At 45.1% G+C, this 15,569-nt stretch overlaps 1 protein-coding gene across 2 annotated transcripts in view; it reads right to left on the minus strand.

Annotated features, from left to right (window-relative positions):
- GDPD4 (glycerophosphodiester phosphodiesterase domain containing 4) overlaps positions 1-14,519 on the minus strand; it is a 356,500-nt gene extending 341,981 nt beyond the window's left edge. The window contains exon 1 of one of the 2 annotated variants that reach the window (XM_086933889.1): positions 14,150-14,519. The gene's annotated coding sequence lies outside the window, so the exon portion shown is untranslated. Of the gene's footprint in view, positions 1-13,444; positions 13,536-14,149 lie in introns of those variants that run through there. The other variant, XM_086933891.1, reaches the window with a different exon arrangement.
- Positions 14,520-15,569: the final 1,050 nt, after the last annotated feature.

Consider the following 15,569-nt stretch of genomic DNA (forward strand, 5'->3'; position numbering starts at 1 on the left):
GGTCAGAGCTGATTTGCATATCGCCATTGTCTAACCCAGGGTGGTGTGGAGTGCAAAAAAACGATGGATTTGGGCCCAGATCTTTGGACTGGGGTGAGTGTGTGACATTGATCCACATTCGGTCCATCACCTGTTGTGTTTGCATGCTCTTTTGTACAGCGCTCCGATACCCTTACGGTTCATGTCTGCACTATATTAAACTGCTCAAACAAATACGACAACTTACATGAATCTATATATTCTGTACAATCGAATGAGCTCTATAATGTTATCCCTACTATGACTATCTTTGCCCATTCTGAATGTTTACAATGGTTTTTTTAGATTGTTTTATCTGGCTGGTTCATAGATAGTGCTAAATATGTCATGTCTTTGTATTTCTGTTTTTGTGATTGGTTTTGTTTCATGTATTTTGTATACATCTTTTATGGTTGTATAAACCGAATAAAGAATATCTGAACTTGAACCTGCTGCTGCCACCGTACATATGTGGTTATTATTTCACCGGAAGCAGTAGCAGGGCTAGGGATGTAAAACATGGCTCCCGTTTGCTCTATTCTCTTCAGTGCTCCCTACTATGCACTGCTTAAGCCACACATCCAATGTGGGGGTTGCTTTGCACGATCTGACAACACCACTTGAGGGCTTTTCCTTCAATTGAATGATGTTTTTGGTGAAGATGAGAGCTGCTATGCTTGTGGGTACAGCGTGGCTTCACCCCCTCTCCTGAACTCTCGGCTTGGCTGCTTGTGTTGAGCAAGGCTCACAGCTAAGCTGCGGTGAGGAGGCACCGGAACAATGAGTGCTGCACAGCTCTGCTTCCGCAGGGACAGGCACTACTTTGCCACAATGAGGCCCCTTCTCTCTGCCCCTACCTGAGCATGGCATGCAAGCCTCTGCCCATCAGCACAATGGTTTAGGCATGCCAGCACACTACCACACCCTACAGCTAGTGCGACCACAAGGCACGCGTACCCAACCTCCTGAGCGCTCATTCCAGTGTGGACTTTCAAACACTACATCTCCATATCTCAGGCTGCAGCAGGCAGTGTTTTGCTACAAACTGTGTGTCTCTGTCAGACTGTGGCCCTAGACAGGGAGGGTGACATGGGAATGTGACATTTACATTTCAACCTTCCATCGGAGATTGCGCGATACGCTTCAGGTGTAGTGCCTTGCCTGGGTGTGGCGTGGCGAGTTTGCTCCACTTGGGCGAGAGACCATTATGGCGATCTATCCTAAAGTCTTTAAGGGGGCAAGGAGGTGAGATCTTCTGCTCTTCTGACATGTGGGATGGCCTTAACATCACCACTAGCGCCCAATACTCTGTATTCCGGTGGCATCAAATGATATGGCTGTGTGAATGGATAGAAAGATTCTGCCAGTTTGATGCTTTTATAATAAAGGCACGGTCAGCCTTGAGATCAGAGGTCGAGTTTGGTTATATATGTGAAGCTTTTGCGGAAGGAAGAGTGATCAGTCCAATGGAGTTATTTATGTATTCATTAGAGGAGTTTTATATAGTGTGAACAGGTCCCCTACGGATATCAGAGCGCTGTACGAAAAAGCAGACACGTTAAACAAGCATAGTTGCAAATAGTTAATACCGTACATAAAACAAACAGGTTAAGCATACAAATGAGTAAAGGAACAAGGAACAATAAATATATTGTAACAAAATTGCATGGTAGATTGGAAGGCCAGAGATGTATATATGAAATAATATTCAGATCAATGGAGGTGGCAGGAAGAAGTAGAGGTTCAGACAACTTCCTGTTTATATAAACCCAAAAAGTCTTCAGGGGGGGGATGAACCAGTCGAATCTCGGTCTTGCCAGGGTCTCTGGAAAAAATGTTCTTGAGACCCTCAACCATGCTGTCACGGGCTGGAGTGTGTGTTTACCTCTGCTTGCGTGATCTGGTAGATAGCGTCATCATCGGGTCTTTATCGCTGGAGTGTTCCGTACTCCAAGTGACATTATATCCTCCACCAGGGGGGAGACTGTCTGTGTAACAACAGTAGCTTTTGCTTAAAATTATATATTGTCATGTATGAACAATTTTAATAAAAACTGGATAAGGAAAAGATAAAAAAAATAGTTTGTGTTGATATGGGCAATTTAGTAGTCCACAACACCTGGTAGGCAGGTCGACATGTTTCTGCCAATATGAACCCATGTGGATCTTGTGGCTTTTTATCAGGACCATAAATGTTGAAGAGCTCCTTTCTAGGGTACTTCAATAACATGCATAAGTGTGGGTCTAACGGAATTTCGTCACACCCAGGAGACGCAATAACACTAGCGACTCAGCGACCGGCCGGATCAGGAGAACACTGCACAGAGCGCTCCCCGAGTCCAGGGGGGTCAAACTGGTCCCACCCCCCAGCTATTGGTCCTATGTAAAACCAGTAACTATTTTCGTATCCAGAGCAAAGTGTGCTCAAGGAAAAAGATGGGTGAGTGATTTACTTCACCCACACTTATGCATAATTTTAAAGTGCCCTAGATTTTAGGTCATCAACATTTATGGTCCGGATGAAAGCCACGAGATCTGCATGGGCTCATATTGGCAGAAACATGTCGACCTGCCTAGCAGGTGTTGTGGACTACTAAATTGCCCATATCAACACCAAACTATTTTTTTATCTTATCCTTGTCCAATTTTTATTCAAATTGTTCATAATGGACAAGAGATAATTTTGAGGAAAAGCCACTGTTGTTACCCAGACAGTCTCTCCCCGGCTGGAGGATGTAGGATCAGTTAGAGAGTGGAACACTCAAGTGATAAAGACCGGATGATGATGCTATCCACCAGATCACGCAAGCATGGTTGAAGGTGTCAAGTACATTTTTTCCATAGACCCTGGCAAGAAAAGATTCAAGTGGTTAATCCACCGCTATGATTTTTTCACACAAAATAATAGTCCATTTGAGTGGCTTCAGGTCTATTGTTGAAGGTATATATTCAGCAGCAATAGTTTTTCTTCTTTCTGAAGGAGGTGGTTGAATCGTTAGATCTGGTTTCACCAGGAGGTGTATTCCATATTCTAGGAGCAAGACCGGAGAAGGAGCATTTATAAGTTCTCTTCTGTTTGAATTCCAGTGGTTTCAACAGTAGAGAGTTAGAACTGAGCTCTAGAGAATGTCTCCAAAGTTTGCCTATCTGAGGCAGCAGGTGTGGCGCAGTGACTGTGGTACGAGAAGCTCGTCGTCTGCATCTACCTGAGCGAGCGTGTGGCGTACAGATGAAGCGGGATAAACTCCAAATACATAGCACTTGCTTCATGCTCAATGTGCAAATAACTCTCCCGACCATCCAACAGGGCTCTCTTTGCCAAGGCAGCCGAGGACCGGTTACCATGGGGATGTTCTTGAAATACCCCTGTTCCAAGACCAACTGGACTGGCATCCACTACAAGATAAGTGCCTTTTGTTCGACTGGAGTATGTCATCGTGGCCTCGCGCTACATGGCTTTTGTGTACTCTGAAAGCATCCTCGTGCTTATTGCAGCATTCCCATAGCAAGGTGTTTTTGAGGAGCTGATGAAGTGTTTCAGTGATGATGGCTTGTTTGAAATGGCTACAGGAAGTGGTCACAGCCAAGAACCTACAGCGCTCTGTGCTGCTGCTGAGAGTTCATGCAAGAACTAAGAGCACTGCATGTAGTATGCAAAATGTATGTTACTGCAGGAGCATCTGGATTTTCCAATGTTTTTTATCATAAACATTTGATTTTTATATATTTTTTATATCAAAAGACAACCTTTCCCCTGATTCCTCTGCCCCTTGTGCCTCATGGAAAACATATGTCCACCAGATATGCTCATGTGTAAAACAACTGCACCACATAGAACACACACAAACATGTTGGTATCCACCAGAAAAAAGCCGGAGCAAATGATGGTGTCATTCTGGATTGTCAGAAGTACACGTGGCAGGTTCAAAACGCGATTAGGTTTTTGTAATAAAAACAATGCCTACTTTGCTGAGGATCAAAGGGTCTACATCAGTTAGAAATTGTTGCCTGGGGTGCTGGCCTCCTCACCCATCCTAAGGTGCATCTGAAAGCTTGACCTGCAGCTTGAATCTGCTTCCTGGGAATAAAGGTTTTACCTTCTTTATCAGAGACAGCTGGTTTCAGGCTACCTGTATTCGGGTGCTTCCTTCCAGAAGCACAGCCAGGGTGCATGGCTCCTAATGACAGCACAGAAAATGCCCCAACCCACAGTGGTCTAATAAAATAAATTGTAATTGGGGTGCAAGTTGCAGGGTACTGGTGCCACTCCACCTCCTACTTTAGTGATAGATAATATCCTGGATCCATGCCCATATTCGTTTCTACTTACCGGGCGGTTCACTGCCTGAGAATGCGGATAATCTACCTCATTGGCCCCCTTAGACGGAACTCGGGGCATGGGGTGCTGGTTGATGTCCTATTGCATGGCACAGGCCAGCGTCCATCTTCTGTTCAACTCCTGGGCTGTTCTTTCATTGTGGAAAATGTCCCTGCAGCTGCCTGTGCTGTGGCTGTTCTCTGTGGGTGAGGCTAACATGCATTGCTGACGGCAGTAATGTACATAACCTGTATATGGGGGGGGGGGCTTACACAGGTGCTGCCTCGGCTGGCCATGTTCTGTATAGGAAGGAAGCTTGCACTACTTGTGCATGTGATGTTGGTGCGTGTGCAAGAGAATTATGGAGTGCCTCTCCGTGGCTGCTATATACTTAATTTGTGCGGGTGGTTGCAGGTGGTGGGCACCAGCACTGATTTTTAGAAACGGGATTTATTTTTAATCACCAGATTCAGAAAGATTCCGAAAAGGGGAGAAAGATAGGCAAACATTTGTAAAGGGAGAGAGTATTCAGCAGCGGCACAGCATGTTAAAAAACAATTTGGGCCCTCCAAATATGTATTTCATCATTTATTGACTAATTCGGGTAAGTACCCTCAGAACAATTGTTTATGTATAAGCAAGCATTACAAGTTAAAGACTGGGCCTGGGCGTGCTCTTTGTGTGAAAATGAAGCTTGTGAAAACCTTTTGCTAGACAATAGTCATAACTGGCGGCTTGGTCGCCACTGTTTTATACCTCAGCAGCACAACCCAGGCGGTACATGTATCATCCTGCAGGGGAAACATGAATGGGGAAAGTGGAGCGGACTCTGATTCATGACCAATGTACAACATAAAACCTGGATATTATCCAAGTGCACAAGACAACAAGTGCAGACCCTGTCTTCGGAGGCAACACTGGCTGCTAGGGGACAGCAATGGAGACAGTCCTTTCTAACAAATGCCACACTCCCTGGAGAAATATGCAAAGTATCCAGATTTCACAGTTGAAGTTGAAGTAAACAAAAAAGTATAAAAAACACACCTGATGGCAGCAAGACAACTGAAAGCAGGAAGAGACAGATCTGTGTTGAACCAAATCACACATGAACGTACAGCAAGACTTCTCAAAAATAATAACAAACAGCGCGGTCTAAGCATGGCGCAGGCATCTGGCAGCAATCAAAAGAGCAAGCGCTGCTACATGGCCGCATCATGAGCATGTGTGACGTCACCCCTGCGCAGTGGGATGAATACATACAGAAGGTAAATTTAAAGTTCTGCGCGATTTTAAAGGATCTATCCAGCCAATAGGGCGGAAAGTGTTGGAATAGTAAATCATGCTAGTCCTTAGTATATAGCGCCATCCAGCGCAAGTCGTTGTAACGACTTGCGTTGTGATTGCTGCGTCGTAATGGTAGCGCGGTGTAAAGCCTGCGTTGCAATGGCTGTTTCTCATTATTAACAAGTTGTGCATTGCTATTAATCGCTAGCTAGAGGCTCTGTTTGATGAGGTCTGCTTGGGTTTGGAAAGTACTGTTGAACCAACCAGGAGTCCAAGGCAGGGCCGCCTCCAAACCAAAGCCAGCCAAGCACCCACTGCAACTCCCAAGCATTCTTCCAGCAGGTGAAGACGTGGACCCCGCGGGGAGAATGTGTATATATAAACCTGGGGCCTCATTTATGAGGCCGTGCGTCACTTTTACGCTGCCGGTGCGTCACTTTTTGTGACGCATCGGCGGCGTAAAACATGCCTCCTGTTGCGCACTATTTACAAAGTGACGCATCTAAGCAGATGCGTCACTTTGTAAACCCCTGCGCTACATTATACCTGCGTCAGGTATAATGTATGCAGAGGGGGCGTTCCCCCGCAAAAAGCCTCGTAATAGTGACGCAGTGAAATCTATGAGATTTCACTGCGTCACTTTTAGGACGCTGTTGCGTCAAAATCTTGCGCCTGCCTCACAGCAGGCGTAAGACTGACGCAAGCCCTTTCACACAGGGCTTTCCCCATGTGAAAGGACGCATTGCTGGAGTTGCGTCACTTTTGTGACACACTCCAGCAATGCGTCACTTTTGCGCTTACAGATACGTCAGAAATATTGACGTATCTGTAATTCCTTGCGCAATGATGCGTCATATTGTAAATATGACGCATCATTGGGGTCGCAAGGAGGTCGCAATGAAAAGTGACGCATCGCTGTTTTCACGCAGCGATGCGTCACTTTTCATAAATGAGGCCCCTGGTGCATTCCTACCACAAAGCCAGCCTGTTGGCCTGGTTCGTGCTATACAAATATCACATACATATACATACATCAACAAGCTCTAAAATACAAATGCAACACTAGGGAACGTGAAATGGAAAGCAACCCCACGCACATGCTGCAGGATGACCCCAACAATCAAAGAGTGCTGTGCTAAAACACCCCTGCACACAGCACAACTGAAAACAGGAGCTGAATGAGACCCTCGTATTAAAGATCACAAGCCCAGCACAACATATCACTGGATGCAAAAGTGTGTGAAGTTTGCAAAGGACAGTGACAGGCAATAATATGACCTCTCAATTCTTTAGGCCACAAGCAGGTCTGGTTAGGTTGTGCATTGTAACTGCATGACCACCCAGGAAAGAGGCAGTCTACTATCCAAAAAGAAAGAAGCTACAATTTGTTAAGGAACAAGACAAAGAATAAAAAAATGTAAGAGAAATCAGACCAAAGAACCGACCCTCGCTTACCATGGCTCGCAAGGCAGATGGATTGGGTGGATGCCCTATTACCAGGGCTACTGGAATGATGGGATCCGATGGCTATGGGGGGGTTTTCCGCATAATTGTAGCCTTACTGCAATTGCCACATGATCTGCTAACTGCCTCATAGTTTCAATAAAAAATATATAGCTAAAATGGATCAAAAGTTAAGATTGAAAAAAACCTCCTTTAGTGCAGCAGTGTGGTCAACTAGCCACTTTTCACATTTCAGTTGCTGATTTCTGTATACAGATGTTAAACTTTTATTTCTAAGGTGACCATTTTGCTCAGACCACACTGGGAGTTAAAATGAGAAAACATCAACATGTTACTGCCACCATGCGTGCTGTATTAAGCGGAAATATTTGCCTTTTCTTCCCACATAAATAAGTCAACCTGCCATGTCATTTGGTCCTCCGTTGCAGCATAATTCCAGGGTCCCTGACTGTAACTCAATGTGCAAAACCATTTGGTTCTAGAATGGCTTATGCTTGGCAAAAAAAGAAACCTCTATTTATTTTATCTTCGCCTTATTCCTCAGTGAAATGTTACTCCATTATTAACAAGGAAAGGCGTATTTCAGTGCCAAATACTTTCTCATGTAAATACATATTTCCTTTGTTTTCCAGATGTTTGTGATTTTTATGTTTTGCAAGACCTCGCGTTTTGCAATGTCTCATACTGACTAGAAACCTACTGGGGTGACTGGGACAGCTTCCAAGCCAAAGAGCTCTGTACTGTGTATGAGGCATCTGTGAGGCTCTGTGGGATGGATGCTGAACCTCCAAGAGATTAAAGACCCCCCTACTGCTGCCTGATCTCAGACCCCTGCTTCAAGTGCACTGATGTACAACACACAGCCCAGGATTGCATGAGACAGGCTGACCCACTTCAGCAGAGCACGCCCAGGCAGCTAGAGCAGACATTTGTCTTCAGATTACTGTTTCGTAACACCCTTTAGCATCAATTGCAAGATGTCTCGTGCCAGATCTGAGACGTCCACCCAGATCTGATATTTTCGTTGCATTCTGGTACTTGCAGCCCTGCATTTATAGCATATGAGGCTATCTTCATGCCATAGGCAGGTCTTGACTCCGCGCCTTGGATACACTAATGTACACAACATGGCCCAGCATGGTCAGAAGTTGGTTGAAAGGGTTCAGTCAGCAGGCTCTGGCATATCTGGCGAGACACTGGTCAAGAGATTAGAACCAAATGTCCTTTCATAATTAGAGCTCCTTGATTTATGAGATTTATTTGTTTCCTTATCCATTTATCCCTTTTATTTTTTGTTAATTCTTTCTGCATTTATCCATATTTTGTGGGATCATAAAGCTACAACCAGTATATTTCCAGTTTAAGTTTAACTGATAAGGGTTCGCTTGCATGCCTGGTGGCTTTTATTTAGGGTGACCAACTGGCATGGGTGCAAATTCAGGACGGTGACTGTAAAAATTCAGGACAAAGGGACAAAATTCAGGACAGAAGGTCAAAATGTAGGACAAAAATGTTCCTGGTGTGGTCGCCCAGGCCAACCTATTGTCGTTCTGGGCATGAAAGAGGTCCGCAAGGGCTGGCGAAAACACACACACATATTTCTAAGGCTGCAGCAGACTTAGAAATCTTTTTTTATTGTGTGTGATTGGCTGAAAGAGCAGGGTAGGACAGACAAGCACTGGCCTCGCCAGGGGAGGGATCCAAAAGAAGGCATATGATGGGAGTGCAGCGAGACCATGGCAGCCTTTCAGGATGAGTGCCACCCTAAGTCAGCGGCAACACACTGCAAAGGGCTAGGATTTGTGTGCCACTTCAATCAAAGCAATCAATCAATCCATTTGTAGAGTGCACTACTTACTCGTGAGGGTCTCAAGGTGCTGGGGGGGCGAGGGTGCTGCTACTGCTCGAACAGCCAGGTCTTCTGAAGGCCAGCAGGTCCTGGGTCTGTCATAGGCGGATGGGGAGGGTGTTCCAGGTTTTAGCGGTGGGGTGAGAGAACGATCTGCCGCCGCCGGTCGCTCGGCGGATGCGGGGGACGGTGGCGAGGGCGAGGTCAGCGGAGCGAAGCTGGCGGTTCGGGGTGTAGAAGGTGAGTCGTTTGTTGAGGTACGCTGGTCCGGTGTTGTGGAGAGGCTTGTGAGTGTGGGTGAGGAGCTTGAAGATGATCTTCTTGTTGACGGGGAGCTAGTGCAGGTCTTGCGCTTATAGCCCTCCAACAAAAAGGACATATTGCCCTTCACCACAGAGGCAAAAACCACAGTTGATGGACAGAATGCAGAACAATGTCATACATTCACCCCAGTACAGAGATCTGGGCTTAAATCCATTGTTTTTTTGCACTCCACACCACCCCAGTTCAGACATGGCCATATGCAAATCAGTCTGACCCTGTGCCTCATGGAAACAGTCCAGCCCGAACTGCCAAGCCATGCCTTCCCTGGACCGGAAACAAGCTTCCGAGGACCAGTTTCTGGCATTCCAGCCGTCTTCAGCCCGGCTTGCTTGAATCCAGTGGTGACGGCTGGAATGCCAGAAACCGGTCCTCTGAAGCTTGTTTCCGGTCTAGGGAAGGCTTGGCTTGGCAATTCGGGCTGGACTGTTCCCATGAGGCACAGGATCAGACTGATTTGCATATGGCCATGTCTGAACTGGGGTGGTGTGGAGTGCAAAAAAACGATGGATTTAGGCCCAGATCTCTGTACTGGGGTGAATGTATGACATTGTTCTGCATTCTGTCCATCAACTGTGGTTTTTGCATTTGTCACCCAGAGGGGATGGGTATGCTCAGACGTGGGTCTCATGCTCTCCACACCACTGGATTCAAGCAAGCCGGGCTGAAGACGGCTGGAATGCCAGAAACCGGTCCTAGGAAGCTTGTTTCCGGTCCAGGGAAGGCATGGCTTGGCAGTTCGGGCTGGACTGTTCCCATGAGGCACAGGGTCAGACTGATTTGCATATGGCCATGTCTGAACTGGGGTGGTGTGGAGTGCAAAAAAACGATGGATTTAGGCCCAGATCTCTGTACTGGGGTGAATGTATGACATTGTTCTGCATTCTGTCCATCAACTGTGGTTTTTGCATTCCTCACCACAGAGGGCATCACCCCTCATGACAGAGGGCACATCATTATATATGATGTTGTATTTAATTGTATTCAATATTCATGAACCCTCTTTAAAGTAAAAGTCAGGTTGTCATTGATTATATAACATTAGAGACTGAAACCTGTGCGGGTGAAGTGTTGACGCTGTAATAATTCTGCCTCCATCAGACCCACATTAACCAAATTTAATTACCCACATGATGTGGTTACCAGCCATTTTCAAATTATATCAACATTTATCCAACAATGAATGCTACTGGGCAACAATCTCGCTGTTCAATTGTCGTTATCCCACAACATGTGTGTATTATGCATTTTTTATATGATACTCCAAAGTTATTTAATTGGGATCACCTTCTGGGCCAGGGGTTCCATATAAATCTGGCAGCTCATTGTACCTTCAGGTCAAAAGTACCTCGACATGACATTAATTTAACACATACCTCCGATACATGACTTATAAGGTCCGACACAAAACAAAATTAAATGAACACAAAGGTCAAAATGGGTTGGGGATTCTTTGCTGGCTTCGATCATCATGCCTACCATTACCACACTTTGGTGACTTACATTCTAAGCTTTTTTGCAACTACATCAAGAATGACCCATTAGTCTATGTTTTAAGCACTGGAATATTATTACAGGAGGCCAGGCAAGATGCAAATAGAATACTCTTTTCGAACCAAGCATCGTATGTCCCATATATGCAAATGCCATGACGTTGTACAGGCCTTTTCAAGGGCTAAAAGAGGCATTAGCATCAAACCATGTGATTCTCTATCAAAAGGGGTGTGAACAGAGGAACAGAGAACAAGAATAACTTCCTATTTATAGGGTTTATTTCTTGCCGAACTGAGTTGTAAACAGTTTACTAGGCTTGGATGGATGAATATCTGAGCCAGCCCTGACAGGATTCAGACCTGTGTACTGTAGGATATACAGGAAGTCAGAAATGGGAATTTGACTCACTGAGTCATCTTACAGTTTACTGTGCTATTGCACACTATTTCATAAAGTGAAAAATGTAGACCTAGAGGACCATATTCTCTTTGTAAAACTCCTCGGTGGCTACCCCACGGCTTGCCATACAGCCGTTGAACAGAAATCACACATGAGCTGGTATTTAGCAGTTCGATCTCTGTACCTTTTGATTTCTCAGGTTAGCTGTATGCTTCTTTCTGTTGCTTGAACTCGTCTTTCACAGATTTCTCTGTCCTAGTCTCTTGGTCTTCCAATAGGTTTTCGAGTTCATGAACTCTGTCTACTAACTGTACCTCACAAAAACAAAATATCGTGTCATCAGGAAGCTCCAAGGATTGCAGTAATTAACGCCTCCCATGCAGCCTTTCACATGTTTGCATTTCTTGGGGGAAGCAGACACCCTGGGTTTATTTCTTTTCAAAAGTCTGTCCTCCCTCCAGAATGCAACACAGGAGACTCCCTTACACTGTAGCTAGGCCATCTAAACTGTGAAAATAAACTTTTGTACTTTAGCTGAGAGGCTGAAATTACTGACAAATGCTGTCAGTGAAGACATTCGTCACGGACAAAAGACTTAAGGGCTAATTTACGGACTGTCTGTAAAAATTACAGATGGTGGTCACCCTACTTTTTGTGTTTAAATTCAAATTGCATTTATATAGCGCTTATTACCCTTTATGGGGTGTTGAAGCACTTTATGGCGAGTAGCACACTACCCGGCAGCCCAAAGTCAGTGATCAGTACATTAGACATTGGGGTTAGTTTTGCATGCTCATTCACGCCAGTTTCTTTATGGTACATTATTGACATAGATGTGATCATCAGAGGGGGCTATGTGAAAAGCAATTGCATGCAGGAATTAATAAGATAGTCATAGTTTTTAAAAAGAGCTGAAGATGGATAGACGTGATTTAGAGTAACTTGAATACAGAAGGAAGAATGAAAACAGTGGAGCACTTAAATAGAGGACGGAAGTTAGTAAAAATGTATTAGAATGTCAATTTGTCATGCAGGATTTTAAAGACTAAAACAGATGGAGAATTTTTGCATGTAATTTGTGGATTTAAACCTGATTAGATAAACACTCTTAAATTCTGCTCCTAAAAATGTAGCTTACATAATCTTTCTAGAGGCAATTAAGAGGGGGCACAGATACTTCCAGCAGTGAAAAGGAAGCCCAGTGCTTGTTGAGACCCCATTTCTGTCAAGCAGTGCAACAAAAAAGCAAATTCCGTTACCTGTAATTATAATGAGAACACCCCAGAAAGACCCTTTTACATATCTACTACAGTAGTATAAAACACCTTAAAGAATCGTTATGGTTTTGTAAATCATATGCACCTTACATAAACTGTGCATATAATCTGGAACTAAACTATGTAAACACTCACCAACTTAAACATATAACAAGGCAATAGATGAACACATTGCAGCAATCCTTAGTATATTAAGTACATGTTTGTGACTCTTTCAATACCTGGTTTAGAAGATACTGCCCACTGCATCCACTTGAAGAGCCCCCACAGAACATGCGCCATGTCCAGCAGAATGGATGTGTCTGAGGTCACCTCCACCTTCCAGCATCCACCCTGCCTCATAGACCTAAAGCCCTGCCAAGTTTCCCACGTCCGTGCATGATTTGTCTCTCCAGTCCAGGTTTGTTCTTTTTAATTATGGGAGGTATAGCCTCGTTTATGCCATTTCAATATAGGACTACAAGTCCCAGAATTCAAAGAAAAAAACTGGACTGGGGCATCACACCGCGCATGAACCTGGGAAACTTGATAGCTATGCATCTATGATACCTTCCTCCTATGGAATACTCTCACATGACAACATTAGCGTCATGCTTTAAACATATGCACACCTGCATCTGTTCAAAGCTCCATATAGTCACGTCTTTAAACTCCACCTGTCAGTCTGCAGAACCATTGGCCTGTCAGTCATGATTTACAAAACCCACAAGCTGATGGACGGAATGTTGCACAATGGCAAAACATTCACCCCCAGTCACAGATCTGGGTTTAATCCGTCGTTATTTTGCTCACCAAGCCACCCCAGTTCAGACATGGCCATATGCAAATCAGTCTTGACCCTGTGCCTCATGGGAACAGTCCAGCCCGAACTGCCAAGCCATGATGTACAGCCTGAGAATAACTCGCAAGAAGGCTTATTCCCGACCCCCGCTCAAATGTAAAAAAAAAAAATACCGAGGAAAAAGCGGATGTTTTTCTTTAAATATACCTCGGTAAAAATCAGTATAACCGGGAAATTACCTTTTATTTATAGGACGGGGGGCAGCTCCATTTCTCCGTCCCCCGGCGGCTGCTTTGTTTTTCACTCATGTTAGGTGTGCACATTTCAGGGAATAAAAAATGCAAATAAGCGAGCTGTTTACAAGCCTATCGCTGCCCTTCCTGGTACCCGGGCCGCACGTGCCACTGTAATCACAACAGAGATTATTTCGGGGCCAGTAATTCGCTGCCACCACTTAGCGTGACAGGTCCTCGTTCCAGCTTGGCAATGGCTGGCAGTCCCGTTCTAAATGCAGATGATTAAACGATCAGCACCCCCGTTCCCCCATACACCCCCTCAAAAAAATCATCCAGTTTCTTTCCCAACCAAAACACATTTTCTTCTTATTCGACATTTTACGATCATTTGGCAAAAAGATCTGGTGCAATTTTAGTTCTTGCGGGGCTGAGATTTATTCCCCTCCGGTGCTGCGGGTAGCCGGTGCCTGCTGGTGCGGTTCATTAAGCACCAGGTCACATCCCTCCCTGTCTAACTGCAGCCTGGGGATGGGGTGCTAGTGTTTTTGGGGGTTACCTATAACAAGACAGCGCTGACACCCGACGTGAAGTTTGAGAGGGAGGCGGGGGAGCGCGACGTCTTTTCCTTGGGTCCAATAAGGGGGATAATCGGATGCCCCTCCACTGTCGAGCCGGTGGTACATGCCGGCAAGCCCCGGGCCCGCTTACCTTTGGGAATCCGCCTCCCAGCTGGTAGCCGGGCTGTGGCCAGGTGCGGGAGCCGACCTTTGAGAGCGGCCTCCCTCCCTCCCTCCGGTGAGTGAGCGCCGCTGCCCCGAGGATCGCAGGCTGTCAGACGCTGATGGACGGGTCCAACCTCTGGAGGGAGGGGCCTGCCGCTGCAGACACGGCAGAGGCGGCGAGGGGAGGGGGCTTTCCTTCCCAAAGCAGGGACTGCAAGTTCGAAGCAGCAGCGACAACCCGCAGCCGCCTGCTGCTGCTGCTGCTGGCGCGTGTGCGCTGTGCACGGCCCCTGCGTGACACTGATGTACAGATGAAAGGGAAAGCTGCAGGTGTCAAAAGAAAAGGCGTCGAGCTGAGCGTCAGCCAGCAGGGCCTCTACATGGAGCAATGCTAATACTATGGGAAAACCTGGGACAATGTTTTTTATGTCATAACGTCAATTTCATAACGTCAATTTTTATTTTTCAGTTTTATATTGCAGGAACTCGACCCATATATCAGTAAATCAGTACATTTTTGATTTGATCCAGACCTCAACTGAGATCAATAAATACAGAATTCAAATTATTGTTAATAATCTTAAAATGATTAAGATGAAAACATTTTGCTTTTAAAACACGCTATAAGATGGTACAGTAGCAATATTCTATCCCCTACCCATACAACATTCAATAAAGATAAGACGAGATAAAATCTTCTGATTGTGCGTTTTAACTTAGAACAGCTTCAGAAAGCTTTTTAAAAACTTAAACAAGTTATGGCAAACAAATTCATTAACAGGAGAGTTACACAATGTAATTAGATCTTGGGCCAAGAATGCATTATACTTTAATTGGATTGGAATTATATAACGTCGTCTTGCCGCTATTATACTCGCATTGAGAATATTACATGTTATGTATGCAGTGCACATTAGGTGATCACATGGTTTCATTTGATCGGAACATCGGACACAATTTCTCCAATCTTTTGCTTTACACATTATTGTTATCGGGTGCATTGATCCAATTGGCTCAATTAAAATGAATCAAAACTACAACTCCCAGAATGCACATCTATGTAAAAGCAATGTCCTGGAATGGAAAAAGTGACCCCAACAGGTACAATGGACCGCAGAATTAATTTTAAGTGTTGGGGAGGCACGCATACTGCTGATCCAGGGCAAGCTTCATGCCTGGGTACCACAAATCCAGGGACAGCTTCCCCACAAGTTTTGACACCTTATCGGGTGTGTGCGGGGGTGGCTGGCTGCTATCAGTGAGTTGGGAGGGACAATGGTCTGGCCCTGCGACCTGCAACCAATCCCCATTGCGCAAAACCAATGGCTGTACTCAGCTGAGGTTGGAAATTAAGTCCCAAAAATTGTGAGTCCACTTAAAAAGCACAGTATAAAATTGAATTGTGG

The sequence above is a fragment of the Lissotriton vulgaris genome, chromosome 8, assembly GCF_964263255.1.
Source record: "Lissotriton vulgaris chromosome 8, aLisVul1.2, whole genome shotgun sequence".
NCBI lineage: Eukaryota > Metazoa > Chordata > Amphibia > Caudata > Salamandridae > Lissotriton > Lissotriton vulgaris.